This window comes from Narcine bancroftii, unplaced genomic scaffold (assembly GCF_036971445.1).
Source record: "Narcine bancroftii isolate sNarBan1 unplaced genomic scaffold, sNarBan1.hap1 Scaffold_260, whole genome shotgun sequence".
Classification (NCBI taxonomy): Eukaryota; Metazoa; Chordata; class Chondrichthyes; order Torpediniformes; family Narcinidae; genus Narcine; species Narcine bancroftii.
In genome coordinates this window covers 85643-105066 of record NW_027211995.1, presented here as the reverse complement: position 1 = coordinate 105066, position 19424 = coordinate 85643, and the positions used below count along the sequence as shown (strand labels likewise).

General features: G+C 40.5%; 1 long non-coding RNA gene across 1 annotated transcript; it reads right to left on the bottom strand.

Annotated features, from left to right (window-relative positions):
- Positions 1-534: 534 nt before the first annotated feature.
- LOC138750777 (uncharacterized) lies at positions 535-19021 on the bottom strand. Its single transcript, XR_011349501.1, has 3 exons — positions 18885-19021; positions 6912-7052; positions 535-836 (listed from the first exon to the last, which is right to left on the bottom strand). It is a non-coding gene; the product is annotated as an uncharacterized lncRNA (long non-coding RNA).
- Positions 19022-19424: the final 403 nt, after the last annotated feature.

Genomic DNA, 19424 nt, shown 5'->3' with positions numbered 1-19424 from the left:
GCTCCTTTAAAGTTAGATCCATTATCAGAACATAATTCTTTTACTTGACCACGTCTAGGAATAAAACGCCGAAGAACATTAATAAAAGAGTCTGTATCAAGCAATGACGCTACTTCAATATGAATTGCTCTCATAGTCAAACAAGTGAAAATAACTCCATATCATTTTTCAACACTTCGTCCTCACTTTAATTGCAAAGGACCAAAATAATCAACTTCCACGGATGTAAATGGGAATTCATCAGGTGAAACTCTGTCCTGTGGTAAATCTGCCATTTGTTGTTGTCCAGGTTTTCATTCTCTCTGTTAGTCACAAAGAGATGAAACCTCATGATTTCATTATTAATATATTTAAGCACTGATGTTCTATCAGTCCAAAACACAGGATCTTCTAACTCCATCTGTAATTCTCTTCTTAACATAGCGTCCATTTTGCTCGCCATAATAGCAGCAGTCAATTCCATTCAAGGTCTGGTGACTGACTTTAATGGAGCCACTCTGGCTTTTCCCATTACAAATCCACCATCTACTCGCACTTGATTATTTCACAGGACTCAGTAACTGATAGGATCAAAACCACCTTCACTTACATCAGAAAAATGGTGTAACTGAGCAAATGTGGCCACTCCAAAGTCTGTTGACGTCAAAACTTCCAAGTATTTGAAGACACTCAATCTAATTTTTCCAATCCTGCGCAATGGATTCTGGATTAGTTTCATCCCATCCAAATTTTCTTCTGCACAAAACTGGTATTTGGCCGCGCTGATCTTTAGGCTGAATTCGGCCAGTCGGGAGAAGAGGGTGTGCAGGTGAGACTTGTGTTGTGCCCAGTCTCTGCTGGCGACAAGAATGTCATACAGATAAATGAACACGAAATTCAAATCCCTGCGCACCGTATCCATGAGGTGCTGGAAGGTCTGGGCGGTGTTCATGAGCCTGAAAGGCATGCATAAAAATTCGGACAAGCCGAAGGGGGTGATGATGGCCGTTTTGGGGATGTCCTCGGGGTGCAATGGCATTTGATTATACACGCACACCAGATCGACCTTGGAGAATACTCTCACACCATGCAGATTGGCCATAAAGTCCTGAATGTGAGGGATGGGGTAACGGTCAGGTACTGTCATGTCATTAAGCCGTCGATAATCTTCGCAGGGGCACCAGCCATCGGAGGCTTTTGGGACCAGGTGGAGCGGAGAGGCCAAAGGACTGTTGGAGCAACGAATGATCCCCAGTTCCTGCAGATGTGAGAACTCCTATTTCGCTATCTGGAGCTTATATGGCGGGTTTAACAGTAATGTACGATAAACTGTATCAGACACTGTGACACCAGGTTCACAGTTGGGAGAATATTTAACGCTGATATACAGTAGACTTTGGCAGATACTGTGACACCAAGTTTTCAGTAGTGAGAAGGTTTAACAGTAATGCATGATAAGCTGTGGTAGATACTGTGATACTAGGTACACAGTTGGAAGAAGGTTTTATGGTGATGTAATATTAACTGTGGCAGATAAAGTGACACCAGGTTCACATTGGGGAGAAGTTTATGGTGATGTACAGAAGACTGACGCAGATATGGTGACACCACATTCACAATGAGGAGAAGGTATATCAGTGATGTACAATAAACTGTGGAATATACTGTGACTCCAAGTTTATAGCGGGGAGAAGGCTGAACTGTGATGTACGATAAATGGTGGCAAAAACAGTGAAAAATGGGTCAACGTGGGGAGAATGTTTATCGGTGATGCACAGTCGACTTGGTAGATACTGTGACACTGTATTCACAGTACTGAGAAGGTTTAACAGAGATGTATGGTAGAATAAGGCAGATTCTGTGACTCCATGTTAACAGTAGTGAGAAGGTTTAAAAATGATGTACAATAAACTGTGGCAGATACAGTAAAACCGGTCTCACAATGGGGAGAAGGTTTAATGGTGATGTGTGGTAAACTTAGGCTGATATTTTAACACCAAGTTAACAGGGGGAGAAGGTTTAACGATGATTAACGGTAGATTGAGGCAGAAGCTGAGAGACAGCATTCACAGTAATGTGAAGGTTTAACAGTGATTTACTATAAACTGTGTCAGATCCTGTGACAAGATGGCGCAGAGGGTAGATGTGTGGTTCCACCCTTCCCCAGTTAGACTATTAAATGTTCGATTTTAAAAGTTGTAAAAGTGATTAAAAATACTATTTATAGACTTTGGAATAGTGGAGGATCGAAATAGCTACTAATGTGAAAAAATTGAAAACTCGGTTCCAGAAGAAATTACTTTACAAAAGTGTTGAAGAATTGTGGCCAAGTTCAAGTTGAAGCAATGGAGTCGTCGACTGGAGTCTCCAAGCCTCAGAGGACTCCTGCCCGGCTAAGTATTTAGTCGGCACCACTTGCGCTATCTCAAGATGACGACAGCTCAGTGATGAGTTCAGCGGTTTTGACTCGTGCACTCATGAACACAGACGTGAGGGTGGGCCAGCTGAGCGAGGACTGGCCCGTGAGCCTGCAGCATTGCCTGGTGGTCAGGGGAGGTACAGTGTAGCATCAGAAGACACACCTGCGCAGTCGGTGGCCCTACCGGGCATGCACAGTGCGTCGGGGGTCCACAAACCTTTGGAGAAGGTGTGGGCTGTGGGGGAGCCTGAGCGACGGTGAACTGACGAGGTCGGCACACTGTTGTCGGGTGTCCAGACCTGCAGCAGCACCGGAAGAGGACCTATTGCTATGGAGGAAGAAGATGCTCAACTTCATTAGAATTTGAAGAACTGGGGACTGCGGCAAAAGAAGGTCAGCCTCAAATGTAGGTGATGGATCCTGGACTGGATTTCTGTGTTTCCAATTCTGGAAGGGATTGCTCAACTCATGGAAGATATGTCAAATATGTCAATGCAGATGATTCATCAGATTTTCGGAAATGAAAACTAAAATGAACACTGTGTGTGAAGAAATAACTTTTATGAAGCAAGATATTAATGTAGTTAAGAGTGATGTTACGAGATGGACACGATCAGTGGATACTGTGCTAGATCATTTTAAAAAGATTGAGGAGGCTTTCTTGAAAGCAAGAGTCAAGTGGAGCGTAATAGAGAAAAAAATGGAAAAGTGGAAGATCCTTTTGTAGATTGGGGGATTCAGAAGAAGGAATTATTGAAGAAGTTTGACTCATTAGAAAACCAAAGTCGTAGAAATAATGTTAAGATAGTAGATCTTCCGGAAGATATGGAAGGTTCGGATCCGGTGAAGGTTTTGAAGAAATGGATCCCAGACGTGTAGGGCAGGTAATTCTTTCAAGAAGGACTGGAATTAAATCGAGCGAATAGAGCGTTAAGGAAGAAACCGTTTCCAGGCCAATTACCACGAGCAGTTTTGATTCGCTGTTTTAAATATCAAGACAGAGAGATGATCCTCCGATTGGTGGTGCAGAAAACATGGCAAAATCAGGCTCCAATTATGGTTCAAAATAATAGGGTTTTTTAAATGCAGATCTGAGTCAAGAAATTATCAGAAGAGTCCGAGAATTTAATTCAGTCGATTAAGTATTGTGGCAAAAGGGATATAAATTTGCTTTTCGTTATTCGGCAGTATTGGAAGATTTTTATGGGAATTTTCAATCTCAGTTTATTGAAAATGACCATGATGCTTTAATATTTGCTAATTCATTGCCAGATGTACGAGGAAATGGGCGAATGTCACCATTGTCACAGAAGGGAAGGGTCAATGGGAATGGAAATGGGAAGATTGGAAAATATGGAAAGAATGGGAAAAAAAGTTGAATTGACGCAAAGTCTTCTCGATGTTGAAGATCCGGAACAATCATTGGGACTGGAATCACTGGGTTGAATGTTTTTGTTTCAGGACTTTGTGAAAGTCTGACTGGGGGTGGGTGACACTGAGTCCTTTAGTCACCCGCCACTTGTGGACTTCACCACACCCAGATTTTTAGGGGTCTACTACTTTTGAGTAGCTTGTTTTGGGATTGATTTTTCTCCTTTTTTTGGAATTTTTAAAATAGGTGGGGATTAGAATACTGTGAGACTTAGAAGGGGAGCATTATTTTATAGTAGGATTCACATTTGTGAGAAGGATTAACAGTGATATACTATGAACTGTGTCTGATACTGTGACACCAGGTTCACAGAGGGTGAAGGTTTAACAGTGATGTAGGGTATGTTGAGGTAGATAATTTGACACCAGGAGTAAAGTGGGGATCAGGTTTAACAGTGATGTACAGTAGACTGAGACAGTTACTGTGACACTGGGTTCACAGAAGTGAGAAAGTTGAAAAGTAATGACCGATAAACTGTGTCAGATACTGTGACACCAGGTTCACATGGGGAGAAGGTTTAACGGTGATGTACGGTATGTTGAGGTAGATAAAGTGACACCAGGTGCACAGTGGGGATAAAGTTCAACGATGATGTACAGTAGACTGAGACAGTTACTGTGATGCTGGGTTCACAGAAGCGAAAATGTTTAACAGTAATCTACGATGAACTGTGTCAGATACTGTGACACCAGGTTCACAGTGGGGAGAAGGTTTAACAGTGATGTACGATAAACTGTGTCAGATACAGTGACACCTGGTTCACAGTGGGGAGAAGGTTTAACAGTGATGTACAATAAACTGTGTCAGATATAATGACACCCATTCACAGATGTGTAAAGGTTTAACGATGATGTATGGTAGACTGATAAGAGATACTGAGACAATGGGTTCACAACATTAACAAGGTGTAACAGTATTGTACGATAAACTGTGAGATACTGTGACACCAGGTTCACAGTGGGGAGAAGGTTTAACAGTCATGTACGATAAACTGTGTCAGATACAGTGACACCAGGTTCACAGTGGGGAGAAGGTTTAACAGTCATGTACGATAAACTGTGTCAGATACAGTGACACCAGGTTCACAGTGGGGAGAAGGTTTAACAGTAATGTACGATAAACTGTGTCAGATACAGTGACACCAGGTTCATAGTGGGGAGAAGGTTTAACAGTCATGTACGATAAACTGTGTCAGATACAGTGACACCAGGTTCACAGTGGGGAGAAGGTTTAACAGTAATGTACGATAAACTGTGTCAGATACAGTGACACCAGGTTCATAGTGGGGAGAAGGTTTAACAGTCATGTACGATAAACTGTGTCAGATACAGTGACACCAGGTTCACAGTGGGGAGAAGGTTTAACAGTAATGTACGATAAACTGTGTCAGATACTGTGACACCAGGTTCACAGTGGGGAGAAGGTTTAACAGTCATGTACGATAAACTGTGTCAGATACAGTGACACCAGGTTCACAGCGGGGAGAAGGTTTAACAGTAATGTACGATAAACTGTGTCAGATACTGTGACACCAGGTTCACATGGGGAGAAGGTTTAACGGTGATGTACGGTATGTTGAGGTAGATAATGTGACACCAGGTTCACAGTGGGGAGAAGGTTTAACAGTAATGTACGATAAACTGTGTCAGATACAGTGACACCAGTTTCACAGTGGGGAGAAGGTTTAACAGTCATGTACGATAAACTGTGTCAGATACAGTGACACCAGGTTCACAGTGGGGAGAAGGTTTAACAGTAATGTACGATAAACTGTGTCAGATACTGTGACACCAGGTTCACATGGGGAGAAGGTTTAACGGTGATGTACGGTATGTTGAGGTAGATAATGTGACACCAGGTGCACAGTGGGGATAAGGTTCAACGATTATGTATGGGAGACTGAGACAGTTACTGTGACGCTGGATTCACAGCAGTGAAAAGGTTTAACAGTAATCTATGATGAACTGTGTCAGATACAGTGAGACCAGGTTTGCAGTGAGGAGAAGGTTTAACAGTGATGTACCATAAACTGTGTCAGATACAGTGACACCCATTCACAGATGTGTAAAGATTTAACGATGATGTATGGTAGACTGATAAGAGATACTGAGACAATGGGTTCACAACATTAACAAGGTTTAACAGTCATGTACGATAGACTGTGTGAGATACTGCGACACCAGTTTCAGAGTGGGGAGATGTTTTAACGGTAGAGTACAGTAGACTTTGGCATATTCTGTGACGCTGAGTTCAGGGCAGTAAGAAGGCTTAATGGTGATGTGCGTTAAACTGAGGCAGGTACTTTAACACCAGGTTCACAGGAGGAAAAGGTTTAATGTTTATGAACGGTAGACTGAGGCCGAAAATGTGAGATGGATTCCACAGTAGTAAGAAGGTTTAACAGTGATTTACTATAAACTGTGTCAGATACTGTGACACCATGTTCATATTGGGGAGAACGTTTAATAGTGATGTACGGTAAATTGAAATGGATACCGTGACACTGGGTGCACAGTGGGGAGGAGGTTTATCAGTGATGTACGGTAGACTGAGACCAATACTGTGACACCAAGTTCACAGTAGTGAGAAGGTTTAACGGTGATGTACGGTAAATTGAGATATATACCAAGACACCATGTTCATAGTAGGGAGAAGGTTTAACGGTGATGGACGGTAGACTGATGCAGATTCTATTACACCAGGTTCACAGGGGGAAAAAGTTTAACGTTGATGTACGATAGACTGAGGCAGAAACTTTGAGACAGGATTCACATTCGTGAGAAGGTTTAACATTGATGTACGATTAACAGTGTCAGATACTTTGACATCAGGTTCATATTGGGGAGAAGGTTTAACGGTGATGTACGGTAGAGGGAGGCAGATACTGTGACACCAAGCTCATTGTATTGTTCATTTATCTTAATTACAACATCTAATTTATATCTCCGTTTTTTTGTGACAACTTCCAAACATTCCATAAAACTTCTATTCTTATCAGATTTTGTTCATTTTAATACGTCACCACTAAAAGCCCAAATCGTTTGGTCTCTTAAGTACACAGCACAAAATTAAATTCTTAACCTAGGTTTGGTTCAACGGCACTTCAGTCTCCTTCATTATTTTTTCAGACCCTCATTTTGTGCTTTATGCTTTGCCCAGCCGATTCACCAAATGGGCATCCAACTCTGTCTTCTCAACTTTACCCAACGTCTCCTCTGTAAACTTAAGCAAACCAAGAAGACTAAAGTTAAAATTTTCACATTGGCATTTTCAAACACAAAAATGACACTGTGATTTGCAATTTCACATCAAAATCCCACTTGCTAAACTTGCAAGCAACTGAATCGCATCCTACAGCTGGAAAATTGCAAGAGAACTGCTTGGTTAAAGCAAAGATTCCACCCAGTCACCCCATTAAAGGCCTCCAAGTTAACAACAGATAGCAACCTGAAAGTTAAATACAAAGATATGTATCAGGAATATTAACGGGCTTTAAAAAAAAACATTTCCACTATTGAAAGAAAACTCCTCAGGGAACATCAGGCTCTTGTTGAACATTTCCTGTTGTATTCCTCAAAATGGTTTGAATCTTGATTTCAAGCAGAGTCATTTGGTGAGATTGTTGGTCCAGAACAAACCCTGCCCACACACTCCCTTAAATACCTGCAAAGTCGTGGCTCAGCTCTGCTCTATGCTAAAGCTATCAGAGCTTTTCTGAAGAGATAACGGACTTCAGATGCTGGTACGTTGAGTCACCAAAACACCAATGATTCCCTGAACAACACACCTCTATCTGAAAACCAACAAGAACCTTCCCGAGTGGTAAATATCAACAAGACATAATATCATGTAACCGTTGTGTTTGTGTCGTTGGAGAATTCTCTTTCCATTCAATCAGAATTAGAGTTTTTGGTGCCGTATTTGAGAAAAGATGTGTTGGTGTTGGAGAAGGTCAGAGATGATTTACTGGAATGATATCAGGAATGAAAGGGTTAGTGTATGAGGAACAATTGTCGACTCTTCGACTGTACTAGTTGGAGTACAGAAGGATAAGGGGGACCTCAGAGGCATTTCAAATGCTGGAAGGCTTGGACAGAGTACATATGGCAAAGATGTTTCCCATGGTAGGGGATTCTAGGACAGGAGAGCATAATTTCAGGATAAAAGGGTGTCAATTTAAAACAAATGTGGAAAAATTGATTTTGTCAGTGGGTCATTGGGTGTATTTAGGGCAGAGATTAACAGGTATTTGATACATCAAGAAATTAAGGGTAATGGGGAGAGAGCTGGGGAGTGGGGGTGAGTGGAAGAATGGTGGAGCAGACTCGATGGGCCTACTTCTGCTCCTATATCTTGTGATCTATATCCTGCTGGAGACCTAGACAACCCTCCTCATGTATTCCATTCTTAGAAAACATTCTGCATCATGGTTTTATGTCACATGAACCCATTTCCAATTGAATCCCATGTTACAAGTGACCCAATGCAAATTCTGCATTGAGAGGACTGAAGCTTCCTCATTTTAAAAATTGTTATGGAGCAGCTCAAATGAGAATTATTGCTTCCTTTTTTGAAAGGGTTAAAATAGAATCAAATAAAATAGGAGAGTACATAAAAAACAAAGAATTTGAAATTGATTTGGAGGATGCACAAAAAAGATTTGTTAAGATAGCTCTTGCTGTAGCAAAAAAATGTATTATGTCAACCTGGAAATTGGAAGATAATTTGAAAATACAACAATGGTATATAGAAATGAATAAATGTATTCCATTAGAAAAAATAACATATAGTTTAAGAAATAATATTGAAATATTTGAACAATATGGGAGCCTTACATTAAATACAATAGCGAAAACCTAGTGGGGACAATCATTACCTAAGTTAACGGAAGGAAAAGGAAATGAAAAGAATGGACTCAGTAGAATTTCTGGTGTATTTTTCTTGAATGACAACATTGTCTGACTGGTTTAATGTATCCTAGATTGTATACCTTAAATGGATGGGAGGGGGGAGGTAGGGAGGGTGGGATGGGAGGAGGGAGGAACAAATGGCACTGTATATGTGTGAACAGGAAAAAGTGTGTGTCATGGTTAATGTGATTTATGGTGTGAAAAATAAAAAACTAAAAAAAATAAAATAAAATAAAATAGGAGAGTGAAAAGCACAAAAATTTATGTACAAGTGGGAATCAAAATTAATGGTTGGTGATAAAGATACACAATTGTTGAAACAGAATGGCTTTGATTCAAAATCCTCATATATTTTTTCAAAGGATCATCAATTTCTGGATAGCGGGTTTCGTAAGGGGATTATAAATGTTGAAGATTGTTATGAAAGGGGTCAATTAATGTTATTTGAACAACTGAGAAATAAATAACGTATAACTCATCGCAATTTTTTTTTTGCTATTTCCAACTAAGAGCATATTTGAAGGATAAGTTAGGACCAACCATGTTGTACTGAAATAGAAATTCCTTATAAGAGGAATTGTTAAAAAAATTATTTGATGATGTCCTCTTTATTACAAGTAGGAACTTTTAAATGAGAAGTTCATAAGTTGAGACAAAGGTGGGAAATGGATCTGAATATTGTAATTGATTGGCAAATATGGGGAGATCCATATAAGGCTCTCAATGCAAGATATAAATTAGTTCAGTATAATTGTTTTTACATCAGTCATGTAGCAGATGTCAGCAAGGATTTTATCTGAATCCTGCACCTGGAGTCAGGTGACTCAGGCTGTTGGATGTGAAAACCTCCTCAGGAAGCTGATATGGCAATAGAGATCAAATGATCCAGGGGAGTTGTATTAATTCACTTCAACGCAGCATTTTGGATCTATTGACCAGAGTTCCACACTGCAGCAGTGAAGAAGGAATTCACAACTAGTTTATTTTCTACATTTACTTCTTACACCAGTGAAATTCAATAGAATAAAATCAGAATTATCAGATCAATGTTTTAGGTGTGGTTAAGATGTCACAACTTTCTTGCATTCATCTTATCTTTGTCCTAATGCAAGATGTTTTTGGGGAGAATTACAATATTTATGGAACACGTTATAGGACATGTTTTTCCACAGAATCTGACCTTATTTTTCATATGAAATATTGAAGGAACAAGGCCCAAATTAAATCTATTAATATATCAATTGAAATTTGTTAAATTAACGTTAGCGGTGATGAGGACATGTATTGCACTTACTTGGAAATCAGATATATATATATTTTTAGGGATGCCAAGATGACATGCAAAAATTCAACGATGTATTCCTTTGGAAAAAATTACATATAGCTTGAGAAACATCTACTCTTTACTTTTGCAAATTTGGCACCTGAATATACAAATATCAGGCTTCAATTTGTAATAATGCCCCTTCCATCCCTCTAGACATGTGAGATTCTCCTCTTAGTTAATTTTTTAAAATTTAGATTTGTTAGGTTTCCTCGCCACCGTGAATTCTGCGGAAGCGGTCGACTAGTGCAGGGCACCAGAAAACAGAAAGACCACACTCCACCAACATCTCAGAAGCAGAGGATTCAATCCACGGGTCAGTGACCAAGGAAGCCGACCAGTGAGGGGATCTGCAGCTGAAACACCCACATAGGTGGCAGGCTGTTGGTGACTTGAGGAGAGAAACCCACGCACGCTGCAGGCTTCTGGACAAAGCAGTCAAGGAACCCACACCAGGCTGTGGATTGCTAGAGACTGGGTCAAAACTGGCTAAAAGGGTGTCAGGTATCAGACCTGGGATACGAGTGAGTGCTAAATGGTTCCTAATTATGTCAGAGGTTCAAAACTGGAGCTCACATTGCCAATGACTTGGATTGGTCTGTGAGCATTGAAAGAGAATCCACAGACCCTCAGTGACTTAGCCCAGGGTTTGGGGTGGTGGGGGTGGGGGGGAGCACTCAGTCTTTCTCTGACTGCAAGAGGCATTTCAGGCAATATCTGCCAGAGTGGGGAGAGTCTGTTTGTCTTACAGCAGAAAAAAAACAATTTTGTGTGATATGACACTTTTTAATTACATGACAGTAAATTGTCTCCTGAAATAGAGATAGAGGTTCAAGTTTCAAACTATTACAAACTCCACTCAACAGATTATACCTCTTCCCACTTTTTTTTCGCAAGGACACCATTGATTTGATCACAACTCCTCTGCTGCATCTGTCCTGTGACAGATTATTTATTTTACATTGTACATAGACATGTTTTTGAAAGAGATGGATTATAGGAGTTGTGTAGGTTACAAACAAACATATACACTTCACAAACAGCTCTTATTTAAAATGCAAGAGCTTTGCTGAGAGTGAGTCATTCAGGCGCCGAGAGCCTTTGCAAAGACGAAACAAGGAGACTGTTTTGCTAAAGAATTTCAAAAGCAGGTGTAAATGGATTATTGTTTTTAAAGCAACAGATGAATGGACTCAGAAGTTTGGGTCTGGTGGAGTAATCTGGCTGGTTCCAGTTTGCTTTTCTAAGAAGGTCATGTGGTTTTGCAAGCAGAGAGGAGAGACCAAATAGGCTTTTTCTAACACAGAGAGAGAGAGAGAGAGAGAGAGAGAGAGAGAGAGAGAGAGAGAGAGAGAGAGAGAGGGCAAGCTGGCATCTTGTTTTGAAGACGAGTTGCGAGTTCTCAGTTCAGCCTGTTGAAGAACTTTGTTGTCCATACAAGAGGAAATGGCTTGCGAGAAATTATGTTTTACCTGAAATAAGGGAAACAAAAGGAAATCAATGGTGACCTGCAGAAGAGGTTATCATTTGGAAAACCCTGATGGGTCAAGTTTCTTTGGCAAGACCCCAAGGTGGCTGATCAGAGGGAATCAGTTTATGTGTGTCCAATGAGCAGGAAATCCCTCTCTGAAACCAACAAGAATCTTCCTGGAGGGTAAACATTTACTTTTAATCACCAGAGCTTATCATTCATATTCAAATTCATAAATGTTGAATTCTATGCACAGTATAAGAATTGATAGACACCGGTGAACTTGGAGTTGTGTCAAAGAACTTTATGCACATTAAATACACCAGCACTTTGAATTAGAAGGGGGTAATGGAAGGCTGTTAATAGTGATGTTAAAGTTTGATCCTGTTTTTTTTTAAAGAAAATTTAAAACAATGTTTGTTTAAGAATGAATGGTGTTATTGTTTAAAATCTGCCTGTGATGGAAAGTATTCTTGGACTGAATAGACATCTGGGCCAAATGGCTATTTAAGGACAATCTGTACATGATTGTACATCCTAAAGTACAATGACTACTTCTATCCACTAAAGATTGTTAAAGAGCAAGAATAGACAATACAATCACATAAAATTCCCATCCATACAGCACACGTATTAATACACAGAACGATCACACCTCCTTATCGGTCAGGAAGGGCCTACACTTCCCAAGGAGCCTGAGAAAGTCAAGGCTAATGGCTCTCATCCTGAGATTTTACAGGAGCGCAGTTGAGTCTCGACCTTTGGATGGTCTAGTTGCTGTATAGCATCAGACAGGAATGATGCAGAGTAGTGAGGATCACTGGGGTCTCCCTTTTTCTGTAGATGACATTTACTGGGAGTGTTGTTCAAATTGGGCTCAAGGAATAGTACAAAGGCCATTTTGATCTAGTGAACAGCATCTTTAACCACGTCCATCATCAAAATCAGGACTTACATGCTGGGGAATAGCATCTTCCCACAGGCTGTGAGATGGATGAAAAGAATCCTGTAAGTGTGATCATCCTCCCAAATATTTATATATGTAGCGTCTACTTCGATAGAGCTACTAAAGCAACACACACACACACACACACACACACACACACACACACACACACACACACACACACACACACACACATATACACACACACACACACACACATACCAGGTTAGTCAACAGAAGATTGCTTTATTCATTATTTACAAGCTTCTTCTATTTACAGCGTGTCCCGGGCTCCATGGGTCAAGGTGTGACATCATTTGTGAGTTTGCTGCAGATCCACGGGACCACAGGTTTAAATTAAGCCCTGTGAGTGTCCTGTACCTTCCGGCAGGGGAAATCACAGATCAACGTGCCATTCTTCGACACGCAGGACCACGTCCATGCGGTCAATTAAATGGATGAGTTTCCATCTGTCTGCCTAATGATTTTATGTGCCCGCCAAAGAACCTTGCCCTCTCGGCCCGCTACACAGCTGATACACGCCCCCCCAGAACCGTCGCCAGAAAGTAAAACACCAGCTGCATGCAGCTTAGGTGGACACCCTCATCGTCTGGGCTGGGGGCACTGAATGGGTGAAGCGGGATCCACATGGGCAGGCTTTTGTCTGTTCCAACTAAACAGCTGTGAATGTCCCCCAATGTGCAAAGTATACTCAAACCCATCCTTCTTCACCATGCGGAAAAGGCCCACATGCGGTCGTTGTAACAGCACTCCTGGGTCCTGTCTGCGCACAAATATAAAATCAGTGTCCAGGAGTGGTGGGACACATTCTGTTAAGGGGATCCAAGCCAATGGGTAGGAAAAGCTTTGCTGATTACGATACCATGTCGAAGCTGTGGAAGGATGTTCAGATCATAGTTGGTTGTGAAATGAATGTCCTATGAAACTGTAAGGACTGTACCATAAACCATCTCTGCTTTACTTTGGAGCTGTGCGCACTCCCAAAAGAACGCATGGTAACTCATCAATCTAATTGAGGATGGAGCAGAGACAACGCTGGTGGAAGCATTCTAGGAGATAAAACACAGTTACATAATTCCAAGAAAGTGGTGTCACATGACGGCAAGGTTCTAAAGACAGCTTTTGTCATCTTGGCCTTCATTAATTAACATACTGAAAATAGGATTTGAGAAGTTATGGTGAGGTTGTATCAGATGTTGGTGAGCCCACATTTGGAGTATTGTGTGCAGTTCTGGTCGCCTAGCTACAGGAAGGGTATTAGTAAGATTGAAAGAGTGCAGAGAAGATTTACTAGGAAGCTGCCAGGTCTTCAGGAGTTGAGCTACAGGGAAAGGTTGAACAGGTTGGGACTTTATTCCTTGGAGTGTTGAAAAATGAGTAAGAGATTGCTTAAAGTGGCATATGAATGGGAAAAAAGGCTGAGAAAGACTGCAGTCGACCCAATTGTGAAGGAAAATTTTGCTTGAGAAAAATTGTCATTTGCCCATTTCCTCTGGAGTTATGAAACCACTCACAGAACAAGTCAATGACGTACGATTAAAACAGAGGTTTTCAAACTTTTTCTTTCCAATCTTAAGTAATCCCTTACTAATAGAGCACTTCTGACACAAGGATTAAGTGGAAAATGATCCGGGGGGTGGGGGTGGGGGTGTGGAGGAGGAGTTTGAAAATCACTGCTCCAGATGAAAAGGTTTCTCCATCTCCTTTTTAGGCAGACATCCTTTTATTCTGAGGTTGTGCCAGCTGGTCATAAACTCTCCCAGTACTGGCAAAATCCTCTCTATCCAGCCCTTTCACTATTCATCAGATTTCAATGAGGTCCTGCCTCATCCTTCTAAACTCGGGCGAGTCCAGGCCCAGAACCATCAAATGCTCCTCAAACATTATTCCTCTCATCCCCAGGATCATTCTTGTAAACCACCTCTGGGCCATCACATCCTCTCTTAGAAATGGGGCCTAAAATTGCTTACAACACTAACAAGATCAGGACAACCAGAAGGTGGTAATGTGAGGGGAAGCCAGCTGCAGGACTGCCTCGAGTCCCTGGATTGGATGGGGTTCAAGGATTCAGCTGAGGGGAGGTGGAGGGGGGGGGGTCGTGGAAAGATGGCATCGGAAAATGACGTGAGAAGACACCTCTCCCTGACTGAACTGTTCAATACTCGAACTGTAATGACTTTTTTGACTTTATCAATGTTTTGAACAGTAATTTACTACAGTAGGATTCTGGAAATGAAGAAAGGAAAAAAGCAGTGTTGGGCATGACCAGTTGGCCCAATAATCACAGAGACAAAGACTGAGGTGAACGATAGGCTTTATTACACACAAGACTGGAGGCCCGCGCCCAAGCTAGGTAACTGAAGGGATGGAAGAGGTGGCTCAACCTTTATGGCCCAGGTTCAAGTGAGGGAAGTGAAGGCCAGGGTCACAGGGGAGGAGTCCAGGGAGGTGTCTCGGAGAGGATGTCATCAGGAGGGTGGGCCAGCCCATGCCTGTACTGGTCAGTTCATACAATACCATTTCATTACCAGCAACTTAGAAAAAACCTAGGTTTTCAACCTGTGAAAAGTGCAGAAGAAGCAAGGCCGACCTTCCAGAAGGAACCTCAGGAGCAGTTATAGATAGATCCAAATCCTCAACGTGGAACTCAAGAGAAGATGGAAGAAACGTCCGCATTCTCTGCGCCTCCAGGGATGCAAGATGTCACCAAGGTCTTTGGTCTGGCGGCGGGCCAGGAGAACCGCGAGCATGGAATCCGACCCAAGCCTGGCTTGACTAAGGAGAGCGGGGTGTGGGTGCCCGAATGTGAGCGCGAGTTCGCAGGAAGGCGAATGACTGTATGCAGCGGCCCATCTGGAGATGCTCCTCTGGTGCTACTGAGCTTCTCAGCATGGATGGATGTTCTCACACGCAGGAAATCTATAATAGGGCTGCCAGGTATGAGGTGGAGGAGGACAACTCAGAAATTCGAGAAGAAGAGCAAGAATGACTATTTGCTGCAGTTGGACTCACTGAAGGAAGCCCTTAAGCTTAAAGAACATCTCCTTCTCCAATGAAAGCTGTTGTTTAACCACAGACACCTTCCCCAGTCTTCAAGGCCCCTGTAACAGGGATGGAAGTCAACTTCATGTCTACAGAACTGATCCAACCAAATGAAAAGATGATGTCTTCTATGACCTAAAATTTTGAAACTTTAAATGATCAATTTGCTGGTATGAAGGAAATAATGGCTGGTATGTGTGAAGAAATTACATTTATTCAAGTTGATATTAATAAGAGTTTAACAGCAGTGGACACTGGACAAGATCAATTTAAGAAGATAGAAGATGTTTTTATTGACTCTAAGGACAGTGAGGACCATTATGCAGAGAGGATGGATCATTATTGAGGATTTGTTTACAGGCTGGGATGTCCAGAAGAGAGATTTGTTAAAAAACATTGATTCGTTAGAAAATCAAAGTTGTCGTAATAATATTAAGATAGTTGGTCTGCCGGAAGATATTGATGGTTCAGATCCTGTAAATTTATTTCTGGAAATGGATTCCAGAGATGTTTGGAGTCGAGTCTTTTTAGATTGGCCTTATAGGGCGTTAAGGAGAAAACTTTTTCCGGGTCAAATGCCAAGAGCGGTTCTTTTAAGATGCTTGTGATATCAGGATAGAGAAATTATATTGCGGCTTGCAGTTCAGAAAGCTCGCCTTGATCAAACCCCAATGATGGTTCAAGGAAATAGGGTTTTATTTTATGCTGATTTAAGTCAGGAGATTATTAAGTGACAGAAAGAGTTTAATCTGCTCAAAGCAGTGCTGTGGAAGAAAGGGTATAAGTTTACTTTTCGACATCTTACGATATTTAAGGTGAATTATGGACTAGATCAGTCTCAATGTTTTGAGAGTCCTTATGGTGCATTATCTTTTGCAAATTCCTTCCCAGATTTTAAGGAATTGATAGGGAAAATGCCCGAGATTAAAATTGAGAAGGGAACAGGGAAAAGAATTGGAATCAGAATTGGTGAGTGATGTTGAAGTTGAAGCTCAAGCTCAATGTGGGTGTTATCACTGGGATGACTGATGGGTTTTAATGTTCAGTTGGGGGGTGGTGGTTGACTATACTACTTCTAAAGTCATCTGTCAAATGTGGTATTAACTGCAGCTGGACCACAGAGGGGGGTCCTCGGCTCTTAGGTTTTTACATTTTTTACAGAGGTTTCTTATTGTTTGAAAGGGGGGTTTGGGTGTTATAAAATATGTAATTGCTGTGTGAAGTGTCAATCTCAAGAGGAAATTAAGTTATGGCTCATTTAAATTTTGTGACCTTCAATGTTAAAGGACTTAATAATCTGATGAAAAGGAAAGGGAATATTGGCATATATAAAGAAAATGAAGGTTGATGTTGCCTTTTTGCAAGAAACCCATTTGTCTGAGAAAGAACATATGAAATTGATGATAGATTGTGTAGGACATGTTTTTGCATCTGCATTTAATTTGAAAGCTAGAGGTGAGTTGCAACTTTGGTTCATAAGAAGATACCGTTTCAGTTGGAATCATTCTCTGCCACATCGGGTCGAGAGCTGTCGGTGAATTGTAAAATTTTTGCTGAAGCATGGACTTTGATGAATGTTTATCCACCCAATGAAAATAATGAAGATATTATTTCTGAAACTTTTTTGAATCTGGGTCAAGCTAATGAAAATATTTTGGTTGGTGGGGATTTTAATTATGTGTTGGATAAATTTCCAAAAACTGTACAAAGAACCAAAATGGCAAAATGGATTTTAGACTCAATGAAAGATTTGAATTTGGTGGAAATGTGGAGGATGTTAATTCTGACAGAAAAAGACTTTTCTTTTTATTCACCCAGACATGATCCTTTTTTGAGTATCGACTTTTGCTTCACATCAGCACAATTACAGGGTAGATTTATACATGCAGAGTATAAGAGTAGGATTTTATCGGATCATTCCTCATTGTTAAGTAGAAGTACACAGTGCTTTTTCGAGACATCTAAAATCCGGAAAGCTCCCAACATCAGCAATTGGGGAGAGAGATGGCAGCGCGAGTCAGGCAGGTGAGATGTGGGGTGGGGGGGGGGAATGGCAGTGTGACTGGAAGGGAGTAGGGGTGGATACAGCAGCATAATTTGTGTGGGCTTAAATCTGGCTTTCCGAAATCCAGAAAAATCTGAAATTTGGAACACAGTGACCCACCCCCAAGGGTTCTGGATAAAGGATTGTGCACCTGCACATGTTCTGGTTTGCATAATGTAGAGACCCCTTATCGGTGAAGATTTAATGGGATGTTATTGAAGCAACCAAAGTTTCTAAGTTATATCAAAGTCCATATTCAGTCTTATTTGCCAATTAATACATATTCAGTACAAAGTAAATTTGTTTTGTGGGATGCTTGAAAAGCTTATTTAAGAGGTCTGATAATCAATTATTCTGCAAGAATTAAGACACAGCATTTGGCAGAGAGGCAAAATTTGGAGAAGGAAATAACAATGTTAGAAAAGAAATTCCAATGAAATTCGACTGTGGATAAAAGACTTTTTTGATTCAGTTGAAACTGTTATAATATAATGCAAACATATTAATATGAAAAATTAATACAATGATCCAAATAGCATTACTATGAGTAAGGAGAAAGAGTGCATAAGGTTTTAGCTCAGCAATTAAAGACTGAACAGGCATCAGGGACAATAAATGCGATAAGAAATAATTCAGGAATCACTTTTAAACCTCAGGAAATGAATGATGAATTTCACTCATTTTACCAGAATTTATATTCTTTTGAAGTAAGTCAGGATGAGGAACGTGTTAAGTCTTTTTTAGGTCGTTTGGACTTATCGGTTTTGGACGATAAAGATAGGGCAGAAATTCCTTTCAGTGATTTAGAAATTGAAGAAGCTATATTGAATATCACCTGGAGAAGATGGGTTTACAGGAGGGTTTTAGAAAGAATTTTATGAAGTCTTGTCTCCTGTTTTGATGGATGTTCTTAAACAAGCTACAGAAGAGCAAAACCATTTCCAGAAACCTTTTCTAGACCTAGACTTAGTTATTGCAAAAAAGAAAGAGCCCCAATGAAAGTTGCCTCATATCGACCAATATCTTTATAAGATGTAGTTTATAAGATAGTAGCTAAGGTATTGGCCAATAGACTTGCGAAGTATTTATCATGTTTAATACATGTTTATCAAGCAGGTTTTATTAAGAATAGATTTTCTTCTGAAAATATTGTTCGACTGTGACGTTGATTAATGGATCAAGATATTGTTTGAATCAATCAATGATAGCGGCATTAGATGCGGGAAAAGCCTTTGATCGAGTTGAAAGGTACTTTTTATTTAAATACTTGAAAGATTTAGTTTGGACCTTTTTTACCTGGTTGGGTTAAAGACTTGTATAAAATTCCCTTGGCGAGGATGGTGATGAATGGACAAATTTCAGATACGTTTAATTTAACACGCTCCACAAGGCAAGGTTGTCCTTTGTCACCATTGGTGATAGAACCGCTGGCCCAAGCTATAAGACAAAATGATAAAATTAGTGGGATTAAAATAAATGAAAAGAATATAAAATTCATTTGTTTGCAGATGACGTACTAGTATATTTAACAAATCCTCAGTAATTGTTATGACATCTGCAAACCTGTTTGGATCAATATGGAGAAATGTCTGGTTATCAGGTTAATCGGGATAAGAGGAACATATTACCAATTACACAGGAAGATTATACTGCTTGTAAACAGATCACACAGCTTAGATGGACGAAGAATATTAAATATTTAGAGGTCATGGTTGATGCGGATTATCAACATTTGTGTAAGTTGAACTATGTTTCTCTATTGATAAAATTAAAGCTGATTTAATTAAATGGAAAAATCTTCCTTTGACATAAATGGCACATGTAAATTGTGTTGAA